Here is an 11,183-nt window from a genome sequence, read left to right on the forward strand (position 1 = left end):
TCACATCAAGCTAATATTTTACACAGTGCAAACAAACGCTTGTTTTCTTTTTTAAAAAAAAAAGTACAACATTTAGATAGGATTGTAACCCAACAAATAATATGGTCAGGAAACCATTTCTTTCCTGTCAATTAAGACTTTGCATTTATTTTTCTTTCCATTAAATCTCGTGGTCCAGACCAAGTGGCATTATAGCTGTTTTGAAAAATAGATCTTGTAAAATTGTCCGTGAATTCAGCCTTAAGACTACCTAACAACTATCCCAGCTGCTCTGAAACATTCTTTAGTCTCTATCCACTATTTTAGTCACGCACTAAAACAGACACTGCAGGATTACACAGGAAGTCCTTAATCATTTACCTGGGTCAACAGAACTCAGATATTGTTAACTAGAACATTCAGTTATGAAAGGAAACAGCTTACCAGTTCTTATTAGATCAGATTAATATCGCCTCCAACTGCACTAAACACGGAGATATTTCACAGTGAGGTGGCCTGATCAACCAACAATGGCTTCACTCTTTTGGATGTGAGGGGAAGAGAATGGGAATGAAAGGAACATTTCTCCAATCCAGAGCAAGCTCTCCTTGGGAGATATTAAATTTGCCTTGTTGAAACTGCAGAACATTCATCCCAAGTAGGTCATTAAGATCAAGAGGGTGTTAGGACTGCTACACCTTTAACTATTGATAGTAGCCCCAGAATTCCAAAGAGAAGGTTTGGAGCATGGAGGTTTTCATCCAGTATGTCAAAATTGCTTGTGAATTGGGTTACACATGGGATTGGGACTATTGCTGAGGCAGAGGTTACTCTAACAAGGACTGGTTGGTTCAAACAGCCTGCTTCCATGTTGTAATTTCTATGCAATTCTATATGTATTGTTTTCCCAATACCCAAGCTGCAAAATCTAAATTGGCCAGTTATTCTGATATATGTTTTAATATCAAAACAAGAGGAATAGCTAGTCCCCAGTTAACTTGGCATTTGGTCATACTGGCATCTGCAGCCACTTAACCCAAGAACTTTAACCAAAATGCAAAAGTACTTGTGGGGAAATAGGAAGACCCAATCAACACATCTATCTGGAGACCTGAAGCTGGGATAGGCGGAGTCTTCTACTGCCCCATCTTAAAATTAATTAGTTGATCCAGTCCCCCCCTCCCCCAAATACACTTAGGACAATTCATTCTCAGCATCACATTCAGTTTAATTATGTTGATTTTGGACCAGAAGAACATCCCTAGAGCTTCAGGTTTCTTGAAGGAGCGGTGGCAGGTTAAACTCGTGCATCCCCTCCAGGCCTCAAGATAATTAAGTACTGAACTAGCTGAAGCATACAAAAAGGATGCAAAAAAGACCATCAAACCCAGCAACCATCACCTTATCCATTAGATGGTGCAAACTCATGTGCCACCCTTCCCAACCTAACTAACCTTCCACCTCTTGGGAGGGGTGGGGGGGTGCAAAGCAGAAAGAGAAAAAAAATTAAGTGGCCAATTTCAGGAAAAGCTGGAAACTCCTTCCTAACTGTCCAGGGCAAACTCAATCTTGCTTAGCAATCATACATTGTTTCTCAACATCTTTAACTAACCCTCCCCAGCACCCACAATTTGTCTCAACGTCCTTAGACTTCAGCACACAATTTAGGCTGACACCTCAGTGCAATACTGTGCAAGTGCTGCATTGTTGGAGGTGCTGACCTTCAGAGTGTTATACCATGTAACACATAAGGTATGATTCTGTTGTTGAGGTGCAGTTATGTGTAGCTTGCATGTTCCTTTAAGGCCACAAGGTCAAATTGCTGCATTTTCCTTTGTCCAATTAGCGTCTCATCATTCTTAGGCAAATCCTGAGGTCAACTAAAGGTCAGTAGATACCTTCAGGAAATTACTTTTTTAAAAAAGTGATGCAGAAGTTTGCATGCATGACACAGACACCTGAAGTGTGACAGATCACACACACACTAATATTACTTGTCAGTGTCATCTACCTATTACTGTTTGCCAGTCTCACTGCTTCTGCTTCTCTCTCCAGAGCACACTTTGTTCTACGTTTGTTCATTCATGCATTTTTTTCCTTCTTTGCCTTGTCCACTCTCCCTTATTTCCATTAGGTTCCCTTTCCTTTCAGCTTCCCACCATACCCTCCCCTTCCTATCAGCCTACTGTAACCATTGTTTCCACCAGCCCATTGAGCAATGAACTCAATCCTGTATCCTCAGCCCCTCCTCGCCTTCCATCCTCTGCTCCACATTCTTGTATGCTTTCCCTTCTGCCCTAATGTACCTTCCCATCACTCCAGATCCGTTACCCTCTCTTTGTCCCATAGCCTCTGCCTATCCACCCCCCATGCACCTAATATCTCCATCGCAACACGCCCTATTCCCTTATACAAGCCTCAGAGGAAAGCCGCAGGCTGTTTCCATACCCTCGCTCTTTCGCCTGATCTGTGCAAGTCCAGCTGTTGCTTGCTCTCCCTCCCTGGTTCATCCTTGGCCTGTCCTGTACCACACCCACTTGCCACATCCATCCAGTCTTCATCAGGAAGCCAACATTTGCTTTTAAATAGATCATAGCAGTACAAGCGCTTTATAAACAAATTGCTTTATTCCTGGCAAATACTGTAAGTGGATGGCTACCAGAGAGCGGCACTGGGCGCTAGAGCAAGGCCTGAGCCAGAAAAGGTTCATATCGGAGAACACGAAGCAGTTTGTAAGTAAATTTAAAATTAAATTTAGAAGCACAATTTGAAAAAAAAAGTAAAACTTACCTTCAGTGCCACCTAGAGCAATAAAGTTAAGAAATGAACCTGGAGAAGCAGGATTGGGAGGTCTGAAAGGTAAGTATAGTGGTAAGTACACATACTGAATGGTTAAAAGTAATACTCAGGCATTACCACAGGCTGATAAAATAGTGGCACAGGTGTGACAATCATAATACAGAAAAGGTGCACTAGATACAAGACATTTAATATAGTATAGACATAAGGAAACATGAAATTAATTTTACATCTTCTATACAACAGTCTCCTAGTTCAAGATATGCATATCAGCACATAACAGCCGCAAATACAGGATATTATTTTTCAGAAATCAAGTCATGTTTTCTCCATTACCACAAATAAAAGGTACCTGCATTTAAAAAAAACATCAGGTCAAAATACCTCAAAGCATCTTTTTTTTTTGGCGTGCAGAGACCGATGTAGACAGGATCAGTATTTATAACATCAGGAAACTAGAGGAATTTTTTTTTATTGAAAGCTTCATCAATCGCTCGAACACTTCATTGCATATTTTCAACTAAGTTACTACTGAATCTGCTTCCACCACCCTTTCAGGCAGTGCATTGCAGATCATAACTTGCTGCCTAAAAAAAGTTCCCCTCAGTTTCTTTTGCCAATTAAATCTGTGTCCTCTGGTTGCCGACCCGCCTGCCATATAAATGCAAGTTTTGTTTATTTCCTTCCCTCCCTGGGCGGAGTCGATGGCTACAATGCCAGTTATACCATGTAAATGAAAGACATATCCCAGTTTATGAAAGATGCCAAGTCAATATCACCAAGAGGGATAGTTACATTGCTGATATTTTATGGTGTAACTGGCACTGTGGCCATCCACTTCCCCCAGGGAGGGAGGGAAGAAAAAATTAAATTGCATTTATATAGCATATTTCACATCCTCAGGACTTCCCAAAGTGCATCACAGCCAATGATGTACTTTTGAAGTGTAGTCTCTTCAGTAAAGAAATGCAGCAGCCAATTTACACAGAGCAAGGTGCTATAAACAGCAATGATATAAATGACCAGATCATTTGTTCTTAGTGACTCATTGAGAGATGAAAATTGGCCAGGACACTGGTTGAAATCTCTGCTCTTTATGATATGGAATCTTCTATGTTCACCCGAGAGGGCAGACAGGGCCTCAAAGTCTCATCCGAAAGACAGCACCTCTAACATTGCCTCAGTACTACACTGGTGTGTCAGCCTGGATTATGTGCTGGAGAATATCTGTACATACTACAATAATCACATTTCAGGATTTTTTGATTATTTTTCCACAAAAAAGTGGTAGCACACTCGCCTTTAAGTCAGAAGGTTCTGGGTTCAAGGCCTACTCCAGATACTTGAGCGTATAATCCACATTGACAGTCTAGTGCAGTACTGAAGGAGTGCTACACTGTCAGAGGTACCATCTTTTGGATGACTCATTAAACAGAGGCCCTGTTTGCCCTCTCAGGTGGACGTAAAAGATACCATGGCACTATTCTAAAGAACAAGGGAGTTCTCCCCTGTGTCCTGGCCAATATTTATCCCTCAACCAACATCACAAACAGATTATCTGGTCATTTACCACAATGCTGTTTGTGGGACCTAACTGTGCACAAATTGGCTACTGCATTTCCTATATTAGAACAGTGATTACTTTTCAAAAAAAGTACTTAATTCGCTGTGAAGCGCTTTGGGACCACCTGAGGTCATGAAAGACGCTATATAAATGCAAGTTCTTTCTTTCTATAAAGCAGCGGTTGGGAGATACCGACACCACCAAAAAGACAGTCTGGCTTTTAGAAATGGTGCTGCTCAAGCAAGCTGTGAAAAACAGAAGTCTGCAGTAAGAGGAGGTTCTTACTGCAGGACAGACTGCAAAGGAGTTTGCCTGTAAGTGAAGCAAGCCTACCCACTAAAGTGGGGTGCTGCAGCATGTTCATTATTTCGAGATACGTTCTATTGATTGAACAAAGTGAAACCGATCGTAAGTATTGCTCTGTACGTTCATCTTATTGTGGAACAAAGCAACTTAATGATTTGAACCAAGCCTCACTGCAGATCGTGTTAACTCATCAGCCTTCAGAGATTGAAGAGATACATACGCAAAAGGCACATATCTGGCCAGACCACAAAGTGGGTTTTATTGTTACACCCCAAGTCGCACTAACGTACGAGTAGACATAGGGCAGTGGGAGTCAACTCCCATAAAAGTAAGATGCTCAGACTGCTTACGAGAATGTCTGACGCCACTGAACTTAAGAAGGTATCAATGTCTGATAGGTTTGCCAACTCTGGTTGGGTGAACGCCTGGAGACGTTATCACATGACTTCCCACCTCAAACCACCCCCACGTTCCCACCATTGGTCCATCCTCCAGGCCTACTGCCGTCCTACGCCAATAAGAAAGGGAACAGACTGTTACCCAATTGGATTAATCTCGACTATTAGTGAAACAGTCTTCCCCCCCCCCCACCCCACCATATTTTTATAACTAATAAAATGAAAATGTTAAAAGAAAATGGGAAAAAAAAACAATTTTGCTTAATACCCCTCTGATTTTTCTCCTGGGTTGCTTGCAGCATTGTCCTGAAGATTAATCTACCATATCTGGAGACTCCAGGACGGTTGGCAGCATCAATACCAGATCCAAATTCTTAACTACATTATAATTCTGTTAACATTCCAAAAGGGACAGAGTTGGCCTGGTTGACAAGACTACATGAATACATGGAGAATGCTTCCATTTGAAGAACAAATAAACCCTTACAAGCTAAGTCGTCATTTTTTCTTCATTCACATCCTTCATATACCTTTATTATAGCAGTGCTTTCAGTAGTTTTTTTTACATTAACCTTCGTAAGGCAGGTTCCAAGATGCGTTTACAACCAGGTTGAACTGGACTTTAGCATCCCCTGAATGCCTTCTACCTGCTAAATCATCAGTTTAGAATTTGTTTTTACTACCAACAGGGTTGAGATTGGGCTCCCAGGATTGCATAATCTAGAAGCTTTTTGGTCTTACAATTAGAGCAGTGAAGGTCTGAAGACATTGCCCCTGAAATTTGCATCTTTGGACTTAGGTGGTTGATGCATGTGAAGGAATGTTTGGGGATGTGGAACATTTCAGTCATAGTCTCAATTGCATATAAAAGAGTGTAAGTACTGGAGAACTGTATGAAACAGAAAAAGCTGGAAACACACAGATCAGTCAGATCTGCAATGCACTGCCTGAAAAGGGTGGTGGAAGCAGATTCCATAGTAACTTTCAAAATGGAATTGGATATATACTTAAAAGGAAAAAAATGCAGGGCTATGGGGAAAGAGTGGGACTAATTGGATAGCTCTTTCAAAGATCCAGCACAGGCATGATGGGCCGAATGGCCTCCTTCTGTGCTGGACGATTATGATTCCTGCTGCAATTATTTGCAAATGCAGCATCACTGGGGACTCCCTCTATAGTCATAGAGGACAGGGAACAGTACTTTCTTGTTGCATCCTAACTTGCTCCCTTTCAGTCTCAACCACCGAGGTTCCAAGGTACATACAAAGATGAAAGCTTGGGCACCCCAATATTCAAGATTGGCTTAGATCCAAAGTTTGTAATTTTGTACAAATGGCTTTGATTTAACAAAAGGACAAATATAAATATGCCGCTCTTCCTCGCATCATACAGTGCCCATAGACTATGGAGTACATCTCAGCCAAACCCAATCCATTCTTCAGCTGACATTCACAGGCATTTTCCAACAGGTTTCACTGGATAACAATCAACAGTGGAAACTCTGGCTGAGATTTGCAGCCCCTCTCCCACTTCAAGAACAGTGAGGCTAATTGTACTACAGTTATTCAGTGCAGTCATAGAATAACAAAGTTCACCACATCTACTACTGTGTAACAAATATTTTTAGGGCATCCCCACACAAAAGGTATGAAAACCTATTGTCATTAGTCCAACACTAGAAGCTTCAAAGAACAATCCATATTCATGTTAGGACAGCAAGTATAGTTTGTTCATTGTATACACACACACACACACACACACACACACACACACACACAAACATTTTACCCACTGTATTTACGTTATCTATCTATCTAATCTCCTGAAATGATTGATGAGAAGTTGATAGATTAAAAGTTATAGCTGAACAGGTTGCCAATAAGGTTAGTTGAGGCCAAGACATTGATTCATTTAACAAGCGGCTAGATATTATAATGGGAAGACAATAGGGAGCGTTTTCTAGAAGCGTGAGATCAAAATGGACCAAAGGGTCTTCATCTGACCCAATCTCATAAAAAATAACTACATTTAGGAATTTTTCCAAATACTGTAATTGAAATGCATGAGGTATGACCGTGGGCATATTTCAAGCTAGTATATCTAGGAGAGAAACAAAGACCATGACAAATAAGTTAGATATTTGTCAATAAATGTCTGAACAATCTTGGACATTCGCTGGCCAGAAAGGGAGCATGAAGAACTGTGGGACAGGAGAGAAGAGAGTTGGCAAATAAGACGGAGAAAATGGGGCTGGATTGGACATACCCTTAGAAAACCCCCAAACATGTGTTGCTGGACAGTTGTTGGAATGGAACTGCCATGGAGAAAGGACGACCAGGCAAGAAACAGTTGGCATGGAAATACAGATGCCCAAAGAAAAGAGTACACAAGGGATCAGTTGGAAGTGATTTAATGGAGAAAAATAGTAGAAAACCTATACTCTACAGAGTAATAAGGTTGAATAATATCATCCAAGTCTATCCATGCCTATACAAACACTTGGTCACGCAAGACCTGCAGCATAATTATTCAGCAGTAAAACGTTGGTAAAGTACAGGGCAAACTAGCTCTAAACAATTGGGGGCAGAGTTTCCGCTTGTTTCCACTAGTTGTATCAGGGTAATCTGGACAGAATCAGCCAAATCAGCGCAAAGGATAGAGGAATTTTAAACATAAGCGAATTATGGCCAAAAGCATTTGTGTTTGTGTTTTCCGTGATCTTTTACGCTGGTTCAAGATTAAATTTGCCTAAATCAGGTCCCACCCACAACTGGCCACACCCCCAGGTCAAAATGGAGAGATTCCGCTGATTGGGGAAAGCCCTTCAAATTGCATTCATTTTCTTAGGTGCACGGGCACATTTTAAAAGTTCTCATATGAAAAAATATTTAATTTACTAAGAAACTAACTAGTATACACCAATGAAGCTATTAAATGGTTCAGTGTAGTTTTTTTTTAAAAAGTCATTTTCAGTGATTTTAAATCAGGTTACTCACAAGTGGAGGACTGGACACCCATATTAAAAATGCTTATTTTTGATGATAAACCCACTTTCAGCTGTATTAATAAAACTGCACCAGGTTACCACTCAAATATATCAAGGAATACTTTTTAAAATGGGAAGAATCAATTACATTCTATTATGCTGACTGATTGCAATGGTTCATGGAAGATTTTGTTTGTGATTATGCAAATAAATTTTAGCAGAAACTTGAAGCTTAACATAACCAGCCCAATTTCAAGTGTATTTTGGATGCAATTTTCCCATTGCGCCCAAAGTGGAAACTCTACCCCATAATTTCAAACCGTGCTCAGTTTCTTTTCCTGCCCAACTAAACATTGTTCCAGAAACTGAAGTAAAATTTTAAGCTGCAATGTTAAATATTGATATGATGGTGCAATATCTAAAATGCAATTGATCATAATTCAGAGGAATGGGACTATTTGAATCACTCTTTCAAAGAGCCTGCACAGGCACGATGGGTCAAATGGCTTCCTCCTGGGCTGTACCTATGATGGGTGAGATTTTAAAGATCAATTTTCATTAACAGAAGCAAATATTCTATTTTATAATGTTCACTGATGAACACTCAATTGTCAAATTAAACTGAAGCATTGCTTTAATAAGGTCATTCAGGTTGTGCAAAACACAGCTCAAGTATTTTCTGCATAAATTCTCAATACCATGTTTAATCATCTACGAATGTCACCCTGCCTCTTTTCCTCAAACTGTGACATGAACACAAATTCAGGAACTGCAGAGACCAAAAGGTCATGACTCAGCTAGTATTCTAGGGTGACTTGATCAGGGGATGCAGCATCAATTATGTATGTCCACTGCAAAAGCTCAAAATCACCTGTAATCATTATACTAAACAATGAGAAACAGGAACACAAGAAGCCAGCAAGAGTGGCCTAACCCCACTTGTACTGATTGAAAAACCTGAAAATGTCCCAGCCTCGAAGTTGTTTACCCTTGTAGATTTAAATTGGCGTTGGTGGCGGGGGTGGGGGTTTGAGAAGTGAAGGTGAGACAGAAGAAATCAGGAAACTATCTGCTATATCCAGTTATTTTTTTCCATTTTTGTCATTATTTTCTCCCCACCTCTCCTGAAGTCATGGATACAGAGCCACAGGAGCCAATAGCCTTTTGGCATCTTTCCCCAAAAAGCTGTTATTTCCAAGGTAGCCTTGAGTCCATAATCTCAGCCAATACTTCAGGACACTACTAGAAGAGTGCTGCATTTTTGGAGGTGCCACCTTTAAATGACACATTAAACTGAGGTTAATCCTGGTCTGACCAGATGTTCACACATGCACACTTTTTAGTAGTGTTTGGGCAATGCTATTCTCCCCCCCCACCCCCTGGGCCAAGGGGTATTGAGACCAATTGTTGTACCTACAACTGCCACCCAGCTGAGGTTAGCTGCTTCACTAGAGACCAAGGATCAATCATGGGACCTTTTGGTCTGTTTCATTCAGTTATAAGTTGGCTTTAAAACAGAGCCATGGGGGAATTTCTGCTGTGTAGAGTTAAAACAGAAGTCAGTGAAAACTGGAACTGCAACAACTGGGATGACGACAATATGCAGCTTTAACATAGAAAAACGCCACAAAGCACTTCAGATAACAATTGACCACGCCAAGGAGGAGATATTATTAGGAGTGACTAAAAGCTTGGTCAAAGAAGTGCGTTTTAAAGAGAGTCTTTTTAAAAAAAAATAGGGAAGTGAAGTAGTACAGAAGTCAAGAGATGGATCCAGAACTTAGGGCCTAGACTGTTGAAGGCACAGCCACCAATGTGGGGCAAAGTAAGGGATGCACAAGAGATCAGAGTTAGAGGAACGCAGAGTTCTTGGAGGGTCGTAGGTGTGGAGGTTAGAGGGGGCGAGGCCATGGAGGGTTTTAAACATGAGGGTGAGAGTTTTAAATTTGAGGCATTGGACAATTGGGAGCTAATGTAGTTCAGTGAGCACGGGGGTGATGGGCGAGCGAGACTTGGAGAGGGGGGATCTGGGCAGCAGAGTTTTGGAATGAGCTGAAGTTTGAGGGGTGAAGGATGGGAGGCTGGCCAGGACAGCATTGGATTAGTCAAAGCTGGAGGTGAAGATCATAGACAATGGTCCCAGCAACAGATGAACTGTGGCAGGGGACAGGGACTCGATAAAATTAACATAAGTAAAGCAACAGTAATGAAGAAAATAATAGCACTAAAGAGTGACAAATCCCCAGGACCAGATGGTTTCCATCCCAGGGTTTTAAAGGAAGTAGGTGAGAGCACATTGCAGATGCCCTAACTATAATCTTTCAAAGTTCTCTAGATTCAGGAACTGTCCCTCTAGATTGGAAAATTGCACATGTCACTCCACTTTTTAAAGAAAGGAGAGAGAGGGAAACCGGGGAATTATAGACCAGTTAGCCTAACATCTGTTGTGGGGAAAATGCTGGAGTCTATAATTAAGGATAGAGTGACTGAACACCGAGAATTTTCAGTTAATCAGAGAGAGCCAGCATGGATTTGTGAAAGGTAGGTCGTGCCTGACAAACCTGATTGAATGTTTTGAAGAGGTGACTAAAGTAGTGGACAGGGGAATGTCAATGGATGTTATTTATATGGACTTCCAGAAGACATTTGATAAGGTCCCACATAAGAGACCGTTAGCTAAGATAGAAGCCCATAGAAAAGAGGCAAAAATACGGACTTGGTTAGGAAGTTGGCTGAGCGAAAGGCGACAGAGAGTAGGGATAATGGGAAGGTACTCACATTGGCAGGATGTGACCAGTGGTGTCTCACAGGGATCTGTCTTGGGGCCTCAATTATTCACAATATTTATTAATGACTTAGATGAAGGCATAGAAAGTCTCATATCTAAGTTTGCCGATGACACAAAGATTGGTGGCATTGTAGGCAGTGTAGATGAAAACATAAAATTACAAAGCGATATTGATAGATTAGGTGAATGGGCAAAACTGTGGCAAATGGAATTCAATGTAGACAAATGTGAGGTCATCCTCTTTGGATCAAAAACGGATAGAACAGGGTACTTTCTAAATGGTAAAAAGTTAAAAACAGTGGATGTCCAAAGAGACTTAGGGGTTCAGGTACATAGATCATTGAAGTGTCATGAACAGGTGCA

This window comes from Heptranchias perlo, chromosome 26 (genome assembly GCF_035084215.1).
Source record: "Heptranchias perlo isolate sHepPer1 chromosome 26, sHepPer1.hap1, whole genome shotgun sequence".
Taxonomy (NCBI): Eukaryota; Metazoa; Chordata; class Chondrichthyes; order Hexanchiformes; family Hexanchidae; genus Heptranchias; species Heptranchias perlo.